Source organism: Heliangelus exortis, chromosome 1, assembly GCF_036169615.1.
Source record: "Heliangelus exortis chromosome 1, bHelExo1.hap1, whole genome shotgun sequence".
Taxonomy (NCBI): domain Eukaryota; kingdom Metazoa; phylum Chordata; class Aves; order Apodiformes; family Trochilidae; genus Heliangelus; species Heliangelus exortis.
Window position 1 is genome coordinate 158730906 of NC_092422.1, and position 22860 is coordinate 158753765.

Consider the following 22860-nt stretch of genomic DNA (forward strand, 5'->3'; position numbering starts at 1 on the left):
ATCCAGTGTTATATCCTTAACAGTCTGTAGCCATGACAGCCACGGCACCTTGTGAATACCTGAGGCCAAGCACTGCATTTTAAGAAGTTACTTCCCCTGTAGTGATTTGTTTAACAGTTTTCCAATGTGCTGGCATATATTCTTGGCAAAATCTCCATTAAAAGAGAATTAAGGTTGAGAATAGATATCAACAACTCCAGGCCACAAAACATTACAGAACTATTTAAATAGCCCAATGAGCAGGATTTACAAAACTGAGTTATTTTAAAATTGCAATGAAACTCTTAAGAAATCTGAGCAAAACGGTAGATAGACTTTTATCTAATATTGTTTTGTACATGTTCTTTTGAATACTGCACACAAGATTTGTGGTAGACACACTGCAGAGCCTTAATCCTACAGCTTTTCTTGACTTATTTCTCAGTGTTCATTCCTCTGTAGCACGGATTATTGTTCAATCTGTTGACTACATCCTCTTTTATTCTTCTTCAGTACTAGGTGATCATATGTTTGAAGAATTGGTTTTCTCGTTAAGGAGCTCGGAATTAGAGTTATTTTGTCTTTATGGTCAAGTTTGCATCCCATTTCTGTTATGGCTAAAGAACTTTGGGTTTTAGAAAAATGTTTTGTTGAAGGTAGTATCTTCATATCCTGGCACTCCAGAGAAGAATGGCATTTCAATAGCTGACAGTCTGGGAGGAAACTCTGTATAGAAAAACAGTTCAGCTGGATGACAAGAAAGGCAGAATAGTATCAAACCCCGCAAAGCCTACACATAAAATTTGATTTCAATGAGTTTTAACTTCACAGTAAGTCTAATGAGCCGGCTTTGTTCCGCCAAGGGTCTTAGGAATACAAGTGTTGGACTTTTTCAAGGACAAATTCTAATTTACTTTAGTTTCTAGAAAAATCAATTTACTCCCAAGAAGGAAAAAATAAAAGGCCTAGGGACATGCGTGTTACTTTCTTATTTTTAAGGGGGGAATTCAGTTTTGCCACAGTTGGTATTTTTACATTCCTAAACTGTAAAAAACCCCAGCTGCATCAGGGAAAAAAAAATTGATCTTCAGAAGTGAAATACCTAGAAATACGAATGGCCTTACCTGATTACCCAGGCTACTCCTGCCTTCTGCTCTGAATGGTCATTAAGTCCACAGCACATACCTAGATTCCTCAGAGATGCTCATTCATTCTTTTAAAAAAAATTCCAATAATGTGAAGTCCACAGCCTCCAGAGGTAACCTGTTTATTGCGTATCTTTCTATATTCTTAGCAAGCTTTCATAAGACCTTACCAACAGGACTTTTCCTTTCTGTCAGTTACCCTATTAACCCCACAGGGTAGAACCCTGCCATAGCCTGCCATTTGGCCACAGCAAAATTGGCCAACTTCTGGTATAATACCCATCTTCAAATGTATATGCAGTGGTGAGAATGTCTCCTCAGTCTTAGGATGAAGACGTCCAATTCCCTGAACGTCATTTTTTAAGTCCTGTTTTGTCACGTCCTTATCCCTCTCTTCATCTTCTGAATTCCTCATTTGTCTAAATCTGTCTGACATTGTGTGCTTTACCAGGCACAGCGTTACAGCTGAACTTTGCCAGCTGGCTGAAGGAGCCATCCCCCTTTGATAGGGACAAAGTCAGCTCAAGTTAGCTTTGTGTTTTACAAAAAAGAACAGCAGCTCTCAGTACAGTTACTGAATTGCATCCAGTTCCATGTGCTGAATAACATGGCCCATGTACAGAGCAAAACAGCCGACGAATGCCCTTCTTTCTTTGAGTGCGGGGGTGGGGAAGAACATATAAAGATGTTATAGCTATAAAAACAGATGTGTTAGTTATTTAAATGGTGCAAACTAAACCAGGGACAATTAAGGTTAACTTGCTGCCGTTTCAAGTTCTTAAAACCACATGTGAGAGCAATGCCTTACACAGAAGGAACTGATTTAAGTTCATTTATTACTTGCAAAACTTGATGGACTTAATAAAAAATAAGTTGGTTGGTTGTTCTTTAAGGTGGTAGGTTTAAAGAGATATCATGTCATATATCTGTGCCATTTTGTTTCTGTTTTCTGTGCAGTTCTTTTAAAACACCAGTTCTTATCTCTATGAATACTGACACATGGTACTGGAATTGTGATTGACCAAGTCTTTTGACAACTGGGTGCCATACATAACTGACTCTTCCAGAAGAATCTCATCTAGAGAATGAAATATTGTCACTAGAAATTTTTTTATCTTGTAGAATTCTGGTGCACATAATGACATAAATTGTATGCATTACAAGATACTATAATCTATTATTATATTAGGGTCCAGTCCTTAAAGTCCTTGTTTATGCTGATTTCTCTTTAAGGCTCTTCAACTTTACCTTGGAAATTTTGAAGTTTATCGAGAGCACAGACTTCAAGGTAAGTCCCAGTATAGAGTGTGATTATACTTTTATATAAAATACTTTGTATGTGCTACAACTGTTACTACATTCAGTACAATTTCACATTTTCTTTGGGTTCAGAAAGGGTAACAGTGACAAAGAACTCTGGGATCCTTAGCAAGTCTGCTGGCTTTTGCTCTGAGAGAAAGAGCAGGGGAAAAGTTTACTTACACAAATGCATGCCCCCACTTGCCTTTTGTGGCAAAGGGAAAGTCTGCCTAAAACTTTTTCAGTGAGTTTAGCAATAGTTTATTGATGGCTGCAAGTAGTGCATCACATTAAAAATTTTGAAGAGAATTTTTCCACCAGATTGTTTTCTTGTATTCAGGAACCCTGGTTTCATGATTAATAGTTTTTCTCCTTCTCACTTCTCACTTTTTTCCTCTTTCTCACTCCTCCTTCCTTCAAAACATTTTTTCCCTGTAATTTGATGTAAATTCTGTTATAAAAGCTGAATGATTTTATGGGAAAACTTTTCTGTTAGACTGTAATAAGGCATGTGGTGCAAGACATCTCCTTTGAAGGAAGGAAGCATTTAGTAACATCACTGATGAGATCTTTGATAAAGAAAATGCACTAGCAACAAAATATTCAAAAAGGTCACTTATCTCTTAATCAATCCTAATTACATAATTGAAATCAGGGTTATGTTGTCAATCAAGAGTCTTCCTGACTCTTACTATATGTGAACCTTGAAAGACTGATTAAAATTAAGGTGAACTGGACATTATTCATGATGCATAAAAGAGTATTTTTCATCTCTGCTTTCCTTTTTATTGTTGTAGTGCTCTGCTGTGTGTTCTGTGAACTCTGAAGGCTTTCTTTGGAAGTAATCTCTCAATGTGAGAAAAAGGGAATTCATGTAAAATGACATCAGTCTGTCAGAGGCAGGGAAGATACTGGTTTAAAAACTTGATATGATAAAGATTGGACCACCAACTTTTAGATTTCTGAGTCACTTTAGGAAGAGGTTTGAAAAGAACAGTGAGTCATGAGGTTAACTTGCTGGAGAAACAAGCTTTAACTTGTCCCAACCTCTTTCCTCATTTTCTTAAATGGAATTGATGGTGTCGGTGAGTCCCATTTGTCCCTAAGCAAGAGATTGATGTATTGTACAATATCACTGTCTTACCTGGAGGCCACAATCACCTGTTCAACCTCCTACCTAAATAAGCATGTTGGTTATTGTGAACTACTACCAGAAATAAATTGAAATACATGAAAAAGGATCAAGTAGAAGTGATCTAACAAGTCCTTCTAGTTGAATGAATATTTTCTGGTTCATGTTCTAGATTCGTTCTTAGAAGAGTTCTGGTGTTTCTAATCTATATATTTGAGAGAAGAAATCTGTATATAGATACTGTCATCCCAGTAGAATAAAGCAAAAGCTGTCCAAGGAAGACAGGGAAGAGAATTGCAAATTTGCAATAGTTCTAAAATTGCTTGGCCTTTTGGGTGCTGTGAAAATGAGAAACTTCATAAGTCTTGATCTATTTATGGCAGTGGGTCTGTAAGGAACATTATGGGTAGTTTGAGTATGCAGGATTTGTGTATACTCAGGTGATACTTTGCACGATTTTGTGTGGAGCCAGGCTTAAACATTTCATTTAATATATATGAGGTCACCTAACTTTGTGGCTAACTGAACTGAGCTAGAACAGGAAGAACAATATTGACTTGAAGTTAGACTCTGAATGGGTCGTTCCCATTAGTGCTGGAGTACTCTATCTGGTGAGCTGAAGTTACGAAGGACAGGGAAAGCTGAAGGACACTGGTAGCAACTCAGTGATAAATCTCCACAGTTTGTGCTGTTTTCAGTAATTTGACTCCAATAATATCTATGTCCAGTAGTACTGTCCAGTCACATGAAAACAGAGGTAAAGTATCTCCTCATGGAAAGCTTATTTCTAATCATACACTTTCAAGTCCAGGACAGCAACAAAGGTAAAAGCAGTGGACAAGAATAAGGAGTCCAGACCTGAATGTCAGGTCAACTACACCATTTAATCATCACCCTGGACACAAACTGGAAATGTCTCAGATACCTAGAAACAAAACAAACAAACAAACAAAAAATATCAAAACCCTTTACAGTCATAAAAAATAAACTAGGGAATGAAATTACTGAAGATATGCAGTATCATATATCCTTAAAAATAGCTGCTACTGACAGAAGTTCAGGTTGCAGAGAATCACATAAAGAGTAATAAATGTTAGCATGTGGCTGTTTTGACAATATTTAGTTTCACAAAAAATTGATTTTTTAGTTTTTTTAAGTTTTAGTTTTTAGGTTTTTTTAGTTTTTTTCTCTTTTTCAGTTGGGTAGTATTCTCTTTGTATTTTATGTGTTTCTTTGAACATTTGCAATTTGCTGCAGTGATTCTGCAAAGTCATTGCCTATCTTAGTAACACAAAGTTAGGAAAAAGTAGTGTCTTTCACCACTCTTGCTGTGAACAACTATCATGCGAGACATCACAGCCAGTTTCCTGTTGCTCTCTGCTTACAGTAAAACACCAGCTATAATTTTGCTAGCTAAAATTATACCAGCCCCACTTTACATTCTGTTCTGTCAATGTTAAGGAGGTTAAATCCTTCAGCAGAGCTTTGTCTGTTTGTCAACATGTACTGCCACTCTCAGTGTTGAAACATAAAAGACAATTTTCAAAGTGGATGTCAGACAACATTAAAATCACTGATAGTGCTGAAGCCTTTTTTCTGAAGTGAGGAATGATTAGCAGTGTAGTGGTAATAGGAGAAGGAAGACATTTGGTGAATGGTCACATACCCATGGATTCGCTTGGTAAAACTGATTCAATTTTTAAGGGAAACTTCTGCTTTTAATGGAGGGTATTTCTGGATTTCCAACTAACTTGTTTTTGCTAAGTGTAATCTTACTGTTTACAACTGTAAGATTAAAAATTAGTCTTAGGCTGCTGGTTGTTACACTGTGTCACAGATGTTTATCACAGACTCATCGGGTGCATTTTTTCTTTCCTTCTCTGCATGCCTCCAGAGCACTTCTCTGATGAAATGTATCATGCATTTTCTTTCTTTTAATCTGTTGGTACCCCTTTAACCCTGCTTGTTGCCAGGAAGAGAGGGAGTGTACTTGCCTAATCTGTGAGGTTAAGAGCCAAAGCTGAAATACCTATCAATCAATCAGTTAATGGAAACTCTTCTTCCTCCTGCTCAGGAAGACAAGGGGAAAAAGAAAATGGAAATTAAAAAATAGAAAATTGGAAATAGCCTTGTAGCTTGTAATGACTGGTTTTACTCTTAGAACTGCTTGTAGGTGAAGCATGTATTCTTTAAATGAAGATGTATTCTTTAAATGGTACTGGTTTCGGCAGGTTGGAATGGTCAAGGAGAAAGAGGACAAGAACAAAGAATTAGGGGGAATTCAGACTGGAGAAGTGTATGATAATGGTGTGTTAAATGGCCATCTCCACACTGCTCATCACATTCTTGTCTCAAAAATTCTACTGCACTTCCCCCTGGGTTAAGTAAGAAGCATTATAAATCCGAATTTGTATTATCTCATTAGACATTCGTCACAGGTTTTGTCAGAACCAATTTACTGATGTTCTCCCCCTGAAAAAAGAACAGGAAATTCCAAGTCTTCTGTAATTAAGTCCTTAAAAACACTCCACATGTAATTATTTTCATTATAAAAAAAGAAATTATAACAAATAAATACTTTGTTAGAGTAATTTTATGTCAGCTTGTCTCATATGAAAACAAAAGCTGTTATTACTCTGGGGTCATTTGGAAAGGGAGGTTATAAGCGCAGTAAACTAGACCTCAGCATCACATGGTGTATCTAATGCTACTTGGTAGACAGAAGGCCTATTATATGAAAAGCAAAGGATGGGAGAAAACTAAGGCATTCAGTGATTCTGATGGCAAAATACATCTCCAGACCACTAAATAGCTAAACTGTCTTACTCCTGAACAATTACAGTAATTCACTAAGTTTGTGAGTTTTTGCATTTGCTTTGTAGAAAGCAGAAGTCAGGAGAGGACAGACGGATTTGTTTGTCTGACTCAAGAGGCAGAAGTTGAGCAGCTGCCCAAGAAGTTTTTGTTCATGTTCCTGGAAATAGTTTGAGAGGTTTCTTCACTGATAATTAATATTAAAATAATCTGCTTAGAAATCTGTTAATGATATAATATATAATATCAATTATATCAACATTAGAAGACAAATAGCAACAGAGTTATGTACGCCTTAATACACTGGATATAATTTTAGATATTTTATTTGGGTTTAAAATGTAGTGGACTTGCCTCTTGTACTATTACAGAGGAAGTAAGGGATATCAGGAAGATAAACAGTATTGGACAGGATACCAGTAACCTGAGGAAAAGTTTTCAGAGCATTTAAAATCTTAAATATTGCGTTTAACTTGCTCCATGTGATTTTATTTTTTTTTTCAGAGTATTGATCTTCATTTTCAAGAGTTCAAACGGGAGTTCTAGGTTTTGATTAACTATGTATGCATCTATACAAGGATAGTAAAAGCCACAAAACAATAAAGCATTTCTGCTCAAAGATTTTTTTTTTTTTTTTTTTTTTGCCCTTGTTGAGTATTAAACTTGAGAAGTCACATAAGCTTTGTGAAGAAATTATTGGCTCCTGTTCCTTTTGCACCTTGGCTTTTCTTTCCAAGGTACTACTGCAGCAAGACAGACACCTAAAGATACTAGTTAGGAAGTCATATATTTAAGCTTACCTACAGACCAGCAGGATTTCTTTTGAAATGCAGTTGTTCTATTATACTATAGTCCACTACATGAGAAGGATTTTTCCTTCCCAGAAACTGGAGGTTTTAAGGTACCTTTGTCTGTTTCCTTTCTTTTTCAGCAGGAACTTGTGTGACTGTCAAATCCTCTGCACTATAAATAGCGCAGTGCTGGGCTAGCATTAGTTAGTAATTTTTGTGGTCTTTTCAAACAGCTTCTAATTTTTTTTAGTTATTAAATTCATAAAGTCATAAAATTCATTTTTGAGTCATAAAGCCATTAAGGTATGGCTTTTTGCAGTAAGTTTTGCCCTGACATGATTTAACTGGTTCAGTCAAATTTTGTATAGTGTTGGGTAGACACTGCTCTTTCAGTTCCAGACTAGCTTCATTTAGTTTGGCCTAAATATGATTCTAAGGTCTTGACCCCAAAAAGGTATTTCCCAGAATTGCTATACCAGTATAATTTTATGGCAATACAAAGTAAACAGTTCAGTGCTCCGTGTGTTCAGTCTTCAGTTAATGTGGACCTGGTTTTAGTACAGCTTAATTCATTTATTTCACATAATCTAATCATAATAAATATAGTTTTAACTAAAATAGGAATTGGACAGACAATTTGAGGACTTTTACAAACATTTTTCAAAATAAACCTTAATTAGTAGTACTGGGAGCACAGGAGAGCCTCTCTTTTCATCCTTGTCCCCCCAAACAGAAAAGCAAATAATCTACTAATTTTGGATTTGGTTTTATGATCTATTTACTGAAAGTATGTGGGCATCCCATTTTGGTTGTGTTTCTGTCATATAAATGCTACATCGAAGTATGTACATGGGCATAAAAACCCCATTACAATTAGTTTCAAGCTCTCTAAACTTCATGTATTCTTATACTGGTTTTCTCTGAAGTTAATGATTCTAATGTAACAGTGAAGAAAATCCATTCACAAAGAAGATATAGGTATGCTGGGAAACACCATCACTTAGATTTGAAAGTTAGATATCTATCTGCTTTCCTTTTTTCATATTTATTGTGTTTACAGCCTTAAGCTGCAGTTGAATACTTTGCTTCATACTGAAGAAATTAGTCCAGTCTTAGGAGAACCACCTGCATTTTTGTCACTTTCCCAAGCAAGAAACAGGAACCACTTGGCATTTGGACAGAGATTGTGAAAATACAAAAGTTCTTTCATCATATCATGTAGTTGAATAATTTTATGACAACTCATTGTCAAATAATTTCATTATAGGTCGAATGATAGTAATCTGTGGTAAGCCACCAAAAAGACAAAGAAGGGAAGTGGGTAAGGAGAACTGCCAACATTCTTGAAAGCATTTAGCTAAGTCAATAGGCAAACTGGAAGAGAATAGTGAATTTTTACTATGTTGGCCTGACTGTAACAGGTATGTACATTATTTTGATTCATGCTTCTCTGTGTATCTCATACAACTTTTATAATTCATTACCAGTAAATGAAAGGGATTACTTGCTTAGGTAAGAAGGGAAGAAAGTAGGAAGTGGATATATCTGTTGGAGACATCAACTGTTGGATGAAAAGGAGAGGTTGGGAGCACATGATATAGCTACAACTTTTCGTTTTAAAAGTCTCTGCTTCTGCTGTCTTGTTTTGGAGGTGATAAATTACTTTTTTTTTTTTTTTTTTTTTAAGGGTTTTAGTGGTTGGTTTGTATCTATCCTGTTTCTTCTGCACAAGCATGTGAAATGCAAAAGTTCTCACAAAAAATCAGTATGACTCAGCCCATTTGTTGGTAGCCTAACAGCAGCTGACCAAATACAAAGATTATATATAAGCCTATATAAACAACTATGCAGTATTAAGCAATGAATTCCATACTTCTGGATTGGAAAGATGCTTCCCACAAGTCAGGTTTAATAGATGTAAAGCAAAATAGTTGAATAGAATGGAAGATCTAGTGTTAGTCATATTTTAAATAGTTTAAGACTAGAACTGAGGTTTCAGTTCTGCTTTCTAAATCCATAGCTAATTTTTTTGGTTTGGTTTGTTTTTTCATAAGGAGAGGAAGAGAGAACTCCCACCTGTTTATATCCCTTTGAAAAAAGATCAAAGGAAAAACATAAATCTCAACTGCTATGGATGTTTTTTCTGTATTCAAAAGAGAGTAAAAACCATGCAGTAGGAACTATGACAAAGCCTTTCCACTGCATTTGGAGAGTCTGGTGACTCTCCAGCTGATGGACACTGTAGTAACCTGTGATTACCAGTACTGCCTGTTACACCCAAAGCTGCATGACTCTGATCCCAAGTTGTATCAGTTAAGTACTACTGCCAGATGAATTGTAAACCACAAGGTTCCCTGACAGTTTATAATTGAATTATTTTTTGTGCTTCACGAGTAAAATTTCCGGTCAGGTTATTCCTCGCATTTAGCATTTTCTATTCAAAAAGCTGTGTGGATGGGTAGCATTTTATTTTAAACCTAGTCTTATAGGCAACTTCTGTACCTCTTGATAGACTTAGAGATCTGAAGTTAGATAAAACAATGCAGTAATTCAGTTGTTATCACAGTGCAGTCCCTGTAATATTTCACAGTTTGTCTCAGTAGTTATTTTTTTCTTTTAGTAAAGCATCAGCTCAGGAGCTCTTTTTCTCTGAGACTCCAGTGAAGTCTGGAGAAGTGAAGTCTCCAGTGAGACTCCAGTGAAGTCTCCAGAAGAAGTGTTCTGCAGAAAGACCGTAACTACAAGGCTATTTCTCCATCATGCATAAGAGTACTAATTCTTTCCAAAGTGTGTTAATAGTTGGAGGAATGATTAAACATAGCATCCTGGGAATTTCATGTTTAATTCATTCCTTTCCCTGTGTCTCTCTTTGTTTCTCTCTCTCAATGACTTACAGATTCACTTTCCTGCAGGTCAGAGAAAGGTTCAATTTGAAAACCACTCTGTGTGCTTTCAGCACTGCTTTCACTAACTGTAAGATTCCCCAGTTGGAATTTAGCTGACTGCTCGTGGCTAATGCAAACAGCAGAATACAATTTAAGTGCTTTCACAGTCTTACTGTTCATACTCCGGTAACTAATGATACTTTAGGATATTTATTTTTACTTATAAAATAAGCAACTGTGACTCAGTAATGCTGTAGGATCCTAAGTGCTGAATACTAAGATATCAATTTTCATATACTCAGTCATCACATGTGAACAGACATAGGTAAATACTTCATAGGGAAATAGATACGAGTCTGTTCTTCACTTCTTACCTAACCAGAAGTATCCATGAGGCTTTTCTTGGAGATTATATAAATCCTAAATTCTTATCAAGCACCCATTCAGATAACATTTTAAATGCAGATTGGAGGACATAAGTTTACAAATTTAGGTGGCATTGTCTATCTTAGGTTTTAGGTGGTTGCACAGATGACTTCTCTGAAGTTCTGGTTTTGCTTCAATAACCTTCCTTAGATCTTCATGGCTCTGACAAGAGATGGTATTTGCCCTGTGCAAGGCACTTTTATATCCCCTGTAAGCCCATCACTTCATGAACAAGAAAAACAATCTGTATTTTCATCTGAGAAAACCTGTGGTGTGTCCTGTGCATCTCATAATATGTAGCTCAGATAAGAAGAGGGTACCTGCCATACCCTAGAGGTCATTTTCTCTTGAACCTAAATGTAGACACATCATCCTGTGAATTGCCTTGGGATTCCTTAAAGAAATTCTTTTCTTTCTCCACTTCTCCTCTGAGACTTCATGGACCTTAGTAGAAATTAATACCATTTTTTTAGGTTCTAGCACTCTGCTGGCTTGCTTGACCCCAAGCTTCCACACTGATGGTTCTCCAACACCTACTTCCTCTCCTCTGCTGACAACCCAGGAACCACTATCCAAATGCACCAGGAAAATGGAACTGTTCCTCTCACTGCTGGTCTGTCATGCCCATCTAATTGCTGTATAATTTACTAATTCCAAAACATGTTTAAGAAAAAAACATAGCTTTTTAAGTATTTTGCATATAGTGCTACTGACTTTAGTAATAAAAGAAAGGGGAGAATTGCTGCTAACTTGATTTTTTTATCAGCTGTGCTTGCCCAGTTTTAACTTTCTTGATTTTATTATCCTTGATTTTTTTTGAGAGTTTGGAAAGAATTTTGGGTGTACTAAAAGTGTGGTATATACTTCGTTTGGCTTAAAGAATTAGTCCTCAAGAAGCAGCTGTTTCTGAGTTTAGAAAACACAGTGACTTTGATGCATGCTTGTGTCTGAGGTACTGATTTTGATACTCAGTCATCACATCTGAACAGATATAGGTAAGTACTTTGTAGAGAAATAGATAGTGGGCTGTTGTTTACTGCTCAGCTAACCAGAAGTGTCCATGAGGCTTTGATAGATGCTTGGCAAGTCTCCCAGCAGAGAGAATTCAATCAGCAAGCAGCAATGACATCTATCTTAAATAAGGAGACCACAGCAGATGTGTCATTTGACAACAGTGAGGAACTTCACTGTTCCCTAAATCTTTTCTTTTTAAAGTATTACAATATTGATAGGAAAGAAAACGATTGTTGCTTATTTTCATCCTCCAGGACTGTTGCTTTACTAAATTTGATGGGTTTTTCATTGCCTTTACAAGAAAAGTCTTAAGATTTGTTTAAACCCCTTACGGTGCATCAATTTAGCCCATAAAATAAACCCAGGATTGGTAAGGTTTTGTACTTTCTTCCATGTAGATGAGGTAACTCTAAAACTCAGGGTGAATTTATTAAATCAATGTTGTTTTACATTTTGAGCAGTTTTATTATTTCAGCCCGTATCAGAACAGCATGGCTGTACATATGGTTAGGTGATTTGTATAATGCTGTTATATGGGGTCATAATGAGGAAAAGCACTGTTAAGTTGTCCAGCTAAGGTTTAGGATTAATCACTGAGCCTTTGCTTTTGTACTATTTTCATACAGGCTTCTGTTGGGTAAAACTGACTCCTTAGGCATGCTTTTCATCTTACATCTTTGGGGAAAAGAAAAGGTCGTCAAGAGTCTTATTGTATCTCATGTTTCCAGGACATGAGATAACAGACAACAACCTTCTGTTGTTGGTGTTTGTCTCTCTTAACATTTAGAAATACTTTCTTTGTAGAAGACCTGTAAGTTTTCCTGTATGTTTTCCTTTAGTTTATGTGTAGTCTCAGCCACTTTAGGAAAGTAAATGGCTTTCTCTATTTGTACAAAATTTGGAAGAAATCAGCATTTTTGGTAAGGCAACAGAGTTTCTATATGGCTATATTCACAACTTTGCAGTGTTTCAAAGCAATAAAGCTTCACATTGTATTTTCCAGTGCTACAACTGAATTTAAAAGGCATCGATGCAAATGGCATCACAACAAATCACAACAGGTTCTCTTCACATGTCCTGGTCTTTAGCTTCCTATTCTTTTTTCTTATATGCTATATTGGGAATAGTAAAAACAAATCTGGAAAGAATTGTCCACAGGCTTCATTTGAGGAACACCCTCAATGTTAAACATGTTGAAATCAGGATAAAGCTGATGAAGGACATCAGAGAACCACTGAACTATAAATGCAAATCACACCATAGACAGATGTGTGAAATAAAGCTTCCTGAAGTGTTTTGCAGTGTTTCACTTCTCTGGTAACAGATTTCAAACTCCTATCCAAACTGGAACATATGCTATTAAAAAAAATCATCAAAATATAGTATTCAAGCCAGTGTGTGGAATGGTTGTAAAAGCTGTGGTAGAAACAAAAGTAAAATAAAAATTCAGATGATTATGGCCCAGTTCTTAGCTGAGGAAAGTGCAAGAACTTATGAAAAATTGCTACAAATCACGCAATTTATGAAAATCCAGGTTGATCTTTTGAAAGTGAAGGTGTTAATTTTTCAGCATATGCATATATAATATCTTTGTATTGTGGACCTGTTAGATAGCACAAAATGGGCATATTGCACTTGGGCCAATAATTGAATGGAGGACTTTTATGCGTATCAGCAAGTTTTTTATTGTGTTGATGAACATTTTACCATTATTTTTTACCATATCAGTAGTGCTGTATCACATAGATCTGGTGATGGGGCACCTTATTGTTTGTAGAGCTCTTTGGTGTTTCTGTAGTTTTATAGCTTGTGGATAAGCAAAGGCAGAAAAGTAAGATTATTCCTACTGCAGTAATCACCTAACTTCTGTCTTTCTGCTTCCACTGCAGTTAGACTTGAATGGTTTCTGTGACATAAGCTGTCTAATGCCATAACAAAAGTTAGCATTCCACTTCAGAATTTAATAGCATAAATGTGATATCCTGAACTTACACCTATTTAGAACATACATGATATTAAAAAAAATAACATACTCGTGCTGATGTAGTGTTTTCAACAGTTGGTGAATATGTATGTAAGATATGCTTATACCTGTGAAAATTAGCCTTAAAAAATTATGCTTTTTTACTTCAGATCATATTTATAAGTATTTTGTTGCTCTTAGTTGGACATTAGTTTTCAATATTCACTGCAAATGTTTGAGTGAAGCAAATTTGTAATGGGAGTCCATGGTAAATGCTTTGTGTTATTAAAACCCAATCACACCCCATACTGAGTCTACCAAATTGTCTATTTGAGCTCTGCTATGTATACATGAAGATGTCCAGAGACAAAAGACCTCCTTGACTGCTTTCTTGTAGAGGCTGTATAGGTGATTCTTTCTGTACATACATACAAGATTTCTGAAGGCTTAAATTCTTGGCTAACACTGGTAGTGACTGCAGTGCCAGTTCAGACAGAGAAGAGTGCTGAAAAAGTAGAAAAACAGTGATACCCTGGGGTTGTAGAAAGATGAGATCACTCGTGGATATGTTGAATGCTAATATTATGTGACTGCCGATGACCACACCTTCCCAGGGGCAGAATCACTCACTCAGCTTTCAGTGGCTAAAGGGAAGTTTCTGGAAACAACCTCTAAAGTTGCAAGAAGAATTTGTCCAGGGACAGGTTCATTCTTGTTTGACAGATTTTTTCAGTGCTCAGCTTGAAGAGCAAGAGAATCTAGGAGGTTCTGTATTTAGAAAAGAAGGGGGGAAAAAAGTGCATAAAAATGGAAAAGAAAAAAAAAAAAAAAAACACAGCACAAAGAAGCAAATAACAAACACCTCATCCCCAAACCATAAACTAGAGAATGAAAACAGAAGAAGCTTGAGAACAAATGTTCCTCTTACCCCTTGCTTTTGCATTACAAGATAGTTCCCTGTGCAGCATTTCTTTTCTCCTCCTCCAAAACTGCAAATTTATATACTGCTATGTGACCTGGGGGCTATTTGGGATTTGCTTTTCTTGAATCATTGGAGGAAATGTTAAACAGAAGTGCAGGAACTTCTGCAGAACACTTCCCTGGTGATCAGTGGTAAAACATCTGAGCAAAAGTTGTCAGCTTGTATGAGTGCTCCTAAAATCTCTTTTCTGTTATTTGCACATGTGCTTTCTTCCTTGAGGATCTTCACTGTGCACAGAGAGCTATTCAGTTTTTCATTTTTAGTCCTCCTGGACAGCATATTCCTTTCTTGTTTCCAGCACACCTCTACTACTAATAGCTCCAGGACTTAAAAGAATAACGTAGTTGTTAGTCTGCAGCTCTCTTTGTGGATGACTTCTAGTGGTCCTTGTTTCCTCTTAGATACAATACTATTGATTTGGTTAAAAATTATGGTAAAATGCTAATAGATTAGTGTGGATCACTACTTATCAGTCTGGGCAGACATTATAAAACTTTTTTTTCTTTTGTTAAAAGTATATTTCTTTCTATATAAACCTCAATGTGTTTTTAGAGATGTAGGTAGCAGTGTGTTTGTTATACCTGCAAGTAGAAATGCCAATAAAAAGACACCTTACATATGAATGTAGTAACAGGAAAAATTGTAGGAAAAACCCCCATTATTTTGTTTTCCATTTTACATGGGTATCACAATAAAACACAAAGATTTCAGGGAACTTTCAAGAATTAATACATTGATGATTTTACCCCATGGTGAATTTATTCAGTGGTTTGAACTCAAAATTAAATATACATTGGGCCAGCAGATTATATGGAAGGGTTTGAAATCTGAGTTGAGGAAGGAAAAGGAAAAAAAAACCTCTTTGCTGCTGTGTGCTAAGGGAGTGCAGTGCAGGAGGTGAGACACTTATGTCATGATTTCCTAAAGAGCAACCTGACAAAACACAAGCATGTGGTTTAGCTTGTAAGACAGAAATGTAAAACTGGAAGTATATGGAAAAGCCTAGAAAAGAAGCCAAGTTACTGAGATCAATTATATGCAGGGAGAGGATGAAGAGGAAATCAAATGTGGAACTAAAATGATGGTGTGGTGGCATCACTAAAAGAGAAGAATATTAATGCAGGAAAACTCAGCACATGGAGTCATTCTGTACCATGTAGAGGTTACATGAGCATGGAAGGTGATATGGTTGGAAAGGCATCAAGTACTGGGTTATATCAGTACTATGGAGCTGAATGAAGAGTGTAGGGTGGAAAGCAACAGTTTGTGAATCAGTAATATGAAGGTAACAGAAAATGGAGCAGTAGATGCTGATTGCTGAGGAATAAAAAAGGAATAATGAAGCCAAGGGCGTTGATCCAGGGTGCTCAGTGGCACCAGTATGAGACAGTTTATTGCAGAAATACAGGGGGAACAATCTTCTTAGACATTGGAATAAAAAAATCTCTTAGATACCAAAGAAACGCTGTTTAAATTATAGGAACAGATTTTATTGGCTTTATTTAAAACAGCTTAGGATGTATTTCATATAGACACTAATACGTCATTTTAGCCTTACCTTTCAGCTGAGGTGCAGAGGCACTGTTTCTTCCAACTAATTTGAGGTCCTTTCTGGGACATAAGCAGTAACAGTTTCTCCCAGATTAATACATTCTGACTTCATTTTCATGTCTATTTAAAGAACTATAGGCAGTACTTTTTTTGCATTAAATACAATTTATTGAGTAGCTTGAAGAAAAATACAACTTAGTCACATGAAATGCATTATTTGTGATTGAATACTCTGGGCTGTTTCATGGTAGCTTTTAGCTGCTGAACTTTCGATAGATAAGATGAAAAATAACAGAAAGCAAAAATTTGCCTTTTTTTTCTTAGAAGTGGAGTTAATACTTTCTTTGCTCTAGTAAAGCAGTGTTTTTATGGGGAAATTTATAATGTAACCAACACAGAAGTTATCCAGCTCCTTGTCAGCTTGCTGTCTATAGGACTTAAGTAATCATTAGGTTTAAATACCATATTTGGGGACAAGACAAAAATGAGTTATTTTTGCAATATGTCATCAAGTTAACTATGTTCTTAAGAATAAACTGCCTTTCATTTATTCTGCAATTTTGTTTTGCCAGCATATAATATGTTTAGTGAAGGAAATTAAAAAGTAATCTTAAGGTCCTTGTTTCTCAAAGTTTTGGGATTCATTCCTGTTCTATGCATTCTGCAGGCCCAGAACCATTTCCTATTTCATTTTCTACTATTCTACTATTGCAGTTCATTTTCTACTGTTTCCTACTTCCATTTTCTCATCTCCTTGAATGATAGAATTAAATGCTTACCCATGTAAAGAGGACTTGAGCTAAGGAATGAGGACAAGAACTGCTAGAAGAATTTTCTCTGAGAGTTTCATCTGCAGTTGTGAGAATATTTCCTACCTTCATTTTAAGTAAATGTGGCCTTGATGGTCCTCCTTTTACCGTAGATGATGGACAAGAAGAGTCCTTCTTATTCAGAATTACTATGAAGTTTACTTTGGGTTGTAAGCATCTTAGAGTTAAATGTAATTTACTAAGGCTATATATAAATTGCAGTTTGTGTTCTCAGGAGTTAAACAGTATCTTGCTTTATCTGGTGTGTGAAAGAGATCCCATGTAGCCATGGGTAAAATTTTTGAAAACTCACTTAAGTGTGTTTTCTTCTCAATAATCCTTTTAGGAATCTGGTAAGTGTGCATGCAGAGTCACTGAAATAGAGTTGATGATGTTTCACAGGGAAGGGGAACCATTTCAGTTGTAACTGAAGAACTCTGCTCTATGCCAGTAAGTGGAAACAAAGATGGTTACATCAGGAAAAGTTAAGGGTGCTGAGAAACTAACAATGTCTTTCTTATTTTTTGCACTATATAATCATGGATAAAGGCTTGATGCTGTTGTAGCTATCTGTAGTATTGTTTCCAGTCTTCTTTCTGTTCTTCCTACATGCAGCTGTTCTGCATTGCTCATCTATTACATCTCTTTCATTATTTCAGCTCTCTGTACTACTGCAATGATTATATTGTACCTTTCACCTACCTTTTTTGCAGTCTTACCTTTTCTGACCAGATTACTTTTGACTTTTGAAAAGCGGAAAAATGCCAATTACTCACAAACAATGCTGCAAACAGAGATTTATTTTTAAGAGATGTTTGATTTCAGAACAGAAATACTTTATTAATAATCCTTTGGCCATAACACGTGCCTTTAAAATCAAGAAAGCTGTGAGATATGCTATTAACTTTAGTGTAATAGATTGCTTTGGAAGATGGCCTTTTACAGCCCATTTTAGGTCCTCTAATTCTCAGCAAAGTTTGAGAGATGTTACCACAGGTTTCTGTGATATTTTGAGCCAAAAGGCTGCTCCTGGAGGTACTTATTTAGCATCTCTGAAAGTTCTTCCACATTGGAATGCATGGCTTGGTTTTGATATTTTTGATATTTTGATGTTTTGAGTTTTAATACTGGCAATAGAAATTGTTATATTTCATGGAATTATAAGGACTTCTGTTGAATTTGGTTTGTTCTGGTGTAGTTTGAATAGTACTTAAAAAAAAAAACAACACCCCCAACTGTATCTCAGTTGCTTTTTTTTTCCTGTTTTCCTTTCGCATTTTGAACCTTTTCAAACATTAAATAAATGTTCTAAAAGCTGACAAACTGAAATGCTTCGTGCTCCAATTTTAAAACAAATTTTTAACTAGAATCTGTTAACAATCAAACTTCTGAAAGGCATTCTTGTCAAGTTGCAGTATTAGAATTTTTTGCTTAAAGCTACAGACAAAAAAATATTAACTCACATAAATTTTTTCCAGATCTTCTGATCTCAAATTTCTGTTAATTTAATGGAAAAATTCCACACTTGACAGTACAGAAGGGCTTCTGATACTGAAATATGTTTAAATAGTACATTTTTTCCCAAACTTAACTTTCCTGAAGTTATGAGTGATATAAGCAGAATCTAATAACACGTCTAAAAATATGTATCCAGGAAAAAATGAGAAAACAACAGTTTATACTGCTATATTTCATTCAGATTCTATATTACTATTCTAATGACTTCATAAAAACTTCTTTATGTTATAAATCAACAGGGAACTTTTTTTCGTGTGAATGCAAAGGCAATCTAAAAATTGAAAAACCATAGCCCTTAATTAGGATGTAGTCAGTACCACCAGTGGATTTTAAATAAGGTAACAAAATAGAAAAGGTAGATGAGGTAGAAAGGTAGAAAAAATTTCAGCTTAGTCTTTTATAGGTTCGCAGCATCAAAAGTTGCATTGCTGTGACTGGAATTTAAAATGGGACTTCAAGACAGATTCCTCTCAAATATGTTTCCCTTCAAGTCAGTAGAGCAGAAACTGTGGTTCATATCTCAAAAAATAGTGTTTCTTGTTTGTATTGAAGTGCAAACTTTGGGACTTTCACAACTGAGATATAGTCATGAGGAATAATTATCTTAATAATTTTTTTATCAATGCAGTAGGGATTTTATAAATGTGAACAAAAAAACCAACAGAAAAAGCAGCATCCCAAGCCCTACTGATCGTGTCAGACATTTGGAAAAACTGTGTGTGTTTATTAATGTCAATTTTCTCTTGCTTTATATTACATTTGTCATATTACCATCAGTTTTTCACTTTTGGCAGCAACTCTTAGGCCAGTCATATGTGGTCCTGTAGAGTTTCATGCTTCTGTCTAAGATTTACATTATGTTTATGCAGCTTCTAGATACTTTACTGTACATCTAAGCATGGTTTTCAGTTACCATCTTTGTGCTGTGATATCCAGGTGCTGAGAATTTATTTCTGTTCATGTGGAAGAAGCAGTCTTGGAAAATGCTTATGAGATGGTCTTTATTACAGATGTTTATAACACCTAGCAGCAGAAACAAAAATGTAGTCTCAAGAGCATGCAGGTATGAGACTTGCTGAAAGAAGGTTTAAGGTGTTATTTTTCATCTCAGGCAATATTTCTCTGTGGAAAAGGGCTGTAGAAATTCACTGGGATTAAATCAATGTGTCTTTTTCTATAGAAACTATTGTAAACCCAGATACATTTCATTAAAATGCTTTTTATTTTTGAGGGATTTAATTGATCATCTGTAATTCTGTAGCACAACCATTGCATTTAACTGTTGATTAATTTCATATTTAATGACACGGGATATTTTACTAAGAGTTACAGTATGTATTGTAGTATGTATTAGACTCAGTTATTAACATTTGTTGTTATTTTGGAAGCAGTAGGATATGGTTTATTTGTCTTGATTTTTTCAGTTAGATTTCATAGTGCAGTATTATTTTTTAAAAGCCTCAGCTAATTGAGCAGCAATCTAAAAGACATGTGATCATATACTGAATTTTGACAGCTTTATAAGACAAAAATGGAGGATGAAAAGCAACTGCCTGTATTTAGATACGCATCTATAAATACATGCATATACATATAAACCTATGCATACATTCATATATACATGGATAGCTATGCATACACACTCTTCTTTTTGACTGAAGTTGAATGCTGTGGCAGATGCTGTGCTGTGAAGCTTTGTATGGTGCAAAGGAACAGGACTGTTCACACTGTGCAGGAGTGATAGTATTTCTTGAAGCAACCTCTGAATTGCCCGTTTCAGTGTTAAACCCTGTGGAATATTTAGCCTGAAATACCTTCCACCAAGCTCACACTGATGGCTCTCTATGATAAAACAGCTGTGTGATGAAGGAGAGCAATAGATGTCATTTGTTTTAATTTCACTGAGACTTTTTGGACATTGCCTCCAAATATCCTTGTGTCCAATTTAGAATGTAATGATCTGGATGGGTGGACACATAAATGCACACAAAATTGTTTGGTGATTGGGCTCAGAGGGTAGTGATTATTGGGTCATACTCTAGCAGGAGGTCAGTGACAAGGTGAAAACCACGAGGGTCTCTCCTGGCACCTGCCCCGTTCAGCAGTGACCTGTAGGAGGTGATGGAGTGCACGTTTATGACGTTTTCAGGTTACACCACATAGCTGAGACCAGTCTTAAGGGCAGAAATACCATCCAGAATGACCTATACAGGTTGGAGGAGTGAGCCAGCAGGAACCCTACAAAAGTCAACAGAAAAAAATGGAAAGGCCTGTCACTAGGAAGGAAGAATACCATGCAGTGACACAGACATAGAGGAGCAGCTCTGCAGAAGTGGCCCTGGGGGTCTTGTCAGACAGCAAGCTGAGCATCATCCTGCCCTGTGCCTTGGCAGTGGTGATGGCCTAATGGCATCTTTGGATGTAACTAAACCACAGCCAGTAGGTTGAGGGAAGAGATTATCCCCCTTACACACTGTTCTTTAGACCTCATCTAGAAAACTCCACCCAGTTAGGGTCCTTCAGTGTCAGAAAGGCATTGATAAACTGTAGAAAGTTCAGTGAAGGGCCATCGTGATGCTCAGAGCTTTTGTCCTACAAATAGAGGCTGAGGAAACTGTGTTGAGAGAAAACTTTGGGAGGCAGAAGGATCTAATAACAGCTTTTCTAGTATCCACAGGGAAGGTACTGAGATGATGAAGTCCTAGCAGTGAATGATGGGAGGATACAGCAACACTGATCATAAACTGGAATGAGAGGTTCAGACTGCATATGTGAAAAACTTTTTCACCGTGAGGTCAGCCAAGCAATAGAACAGGTTGTCCAGAGCAGTTGTGGTGTCTGCACATTTGCAGAATTTCAAGACCCAGCTGGATGAAGCCCTGAACAACCTTGTCAAACCTAATAGTTATCCCTACATTGAGTAGGGACCTCCTGAGGTCCCTTCCAAACTCAATTATTCTTTGATTCTGTAATTACTTGTTGAAATATTCACAGCTGTATCCAGCTGGAGAGGAATTCTACTTTATCATTCTTCCTCTGTGCTGAGATGTTGCTTCTGAAACCTCCTGAGGTGTTGCTTAACATCTGAGCTTACTAAGAATGCATTCACAGAGTGGTTAAATATGGTAGAGAGTAAAAACCTGGAGCCTAGTTCTAAACCACACTGCGAGTTTGGTACAAATCTATCCTTCAGGCACAAGCTTCAGCAACTTTCTCCGAGGGGAGGAAAAATGAGCCCATCTTACCCTAGCTCCAAAGAGCATCCTTCCTTCCAGCTAAACTGCTGGGGCTGTGACCTTGTCTGTCTCAGCTGTTATGTCTGTCCTAGTACACTGTAGAAAACTTTATGCTTGACCAAAAATAGAGTCTTCTTGAACGTGAGTCCCAAACTCATGTGCATGAGCAGCAGCTGACACTGTAAAGAGCCCCAGCTAAGGCTGCACTTTTATCTCTGGGCATACGCTTCCATGTTGTGATACAATCTAATGGAGCTGGGTCAAAGAGCATGTCAGCTTTTAAGCCATTTCATGTCTCTTTCAGTATCTGAATTGTTCTCCTGATTTGTATATTTTGACTTGTGCTTCTTTTACAAAACATGCCTCTTTTAATAATGTTTTTTTTTTCTAAATTTAAAAATTCATATATAGAGAGAGATAACTAAAAAAATGTAGAAAAAAACACCCTTTTGCCAAAATAGAATGGAAATGTCAGAATGTTTGGCATGTGAAATTACTGTGATGATTCTAAAATTAAATGGTGTGTATAGAATTAGTTTCAGTTCAGATGTGGTTTCCTTCATTTTAGATGTATTTTTTTCTGTGTCTGTTAAATGAAAGCTTAAGAAGTGCATTGTTAAGCACCTTTCTGTAACTAGAAGTTGCCAGTGTGTTATTTAACTCGCAGGTAATTTTAGAAGAAAAGTGCCACCTGATGTTTCTGTTCTGATGTGCTACTTTGGAAGGCCTGTAGTGCCTGATCCAAGGCTCAATGATACCCCTGGAATTTTTTTTTTTCATCGACTTCAGTGAACCCAAGCTCAGCAATCCAGAGTGAAGCACCTTTAAACTTTCTTCTGTGGGAAGAAAGACAAAATATTTTGGGGACCTAAATCAGGATAGTCTTCATTTTTCTATGGAAGAAAATGAAAGTAGCAGAAAGTAAACTGGTTAAGTTACACGGGCCAGTGTTGCCAAATTGTTAGCAGGGTTATATTAGTGGAGAGGAGTGGAACCATGCCCAGATGACTCATGACAAACTCCATAGGTGATTGTCCAAAAAAGTATCCAGTGAACTCCTTGGCAACACCAAGAAACTGTTAAGCTCCATTTAGCATTTTTCCATGTGTCTGTGATACAGTTAGAAAAAGCAGTGATCTCACAACAGTATCTGTGTCGTTTCATCTTTGTGAGTCAACCATTTAGAGGAAAATGGAAAGTATATAGAGATTTGTAGCAGTATAAAAGGAGTTCTTTATTTTTTCCATATGTGCAGAACTAGAGTACCTAAACATATGGGTGTACAGCCATGAGAGAATATGTGATATATGTAACTT

The 22860-nt window shown here is 36.3% G+C and overlaps 1 long non-coding RNA gene across 7 annotated transcripts in view; it reads left to right on the forward strand.

Moving 5' to 3' along the window:
• LOC139791272 (uncharacterized) overlaps positions 1–22860 on the forward strand; it is a 294536-nt gene that overhangs the window by 68211 nt on the left and 203465 nt on the right. For 6 of the 7 annotated variants that reach the window (XR_011723849.1, XR_011723853.1, XR_011723852.1 and 3 more), the window contains exon 3: positions 2358–2412. The exons of the other annotated variant lie outside the window; for it this stretch is intronic. This is a non-coding gene — a long non-coding RNA (uncharacterized lncRNA). The remainder of the gene's footprint in view (positions 1–2357; positions 2413–22860) is intronic. 7 annotated transcript variants of the gene reach the window in all.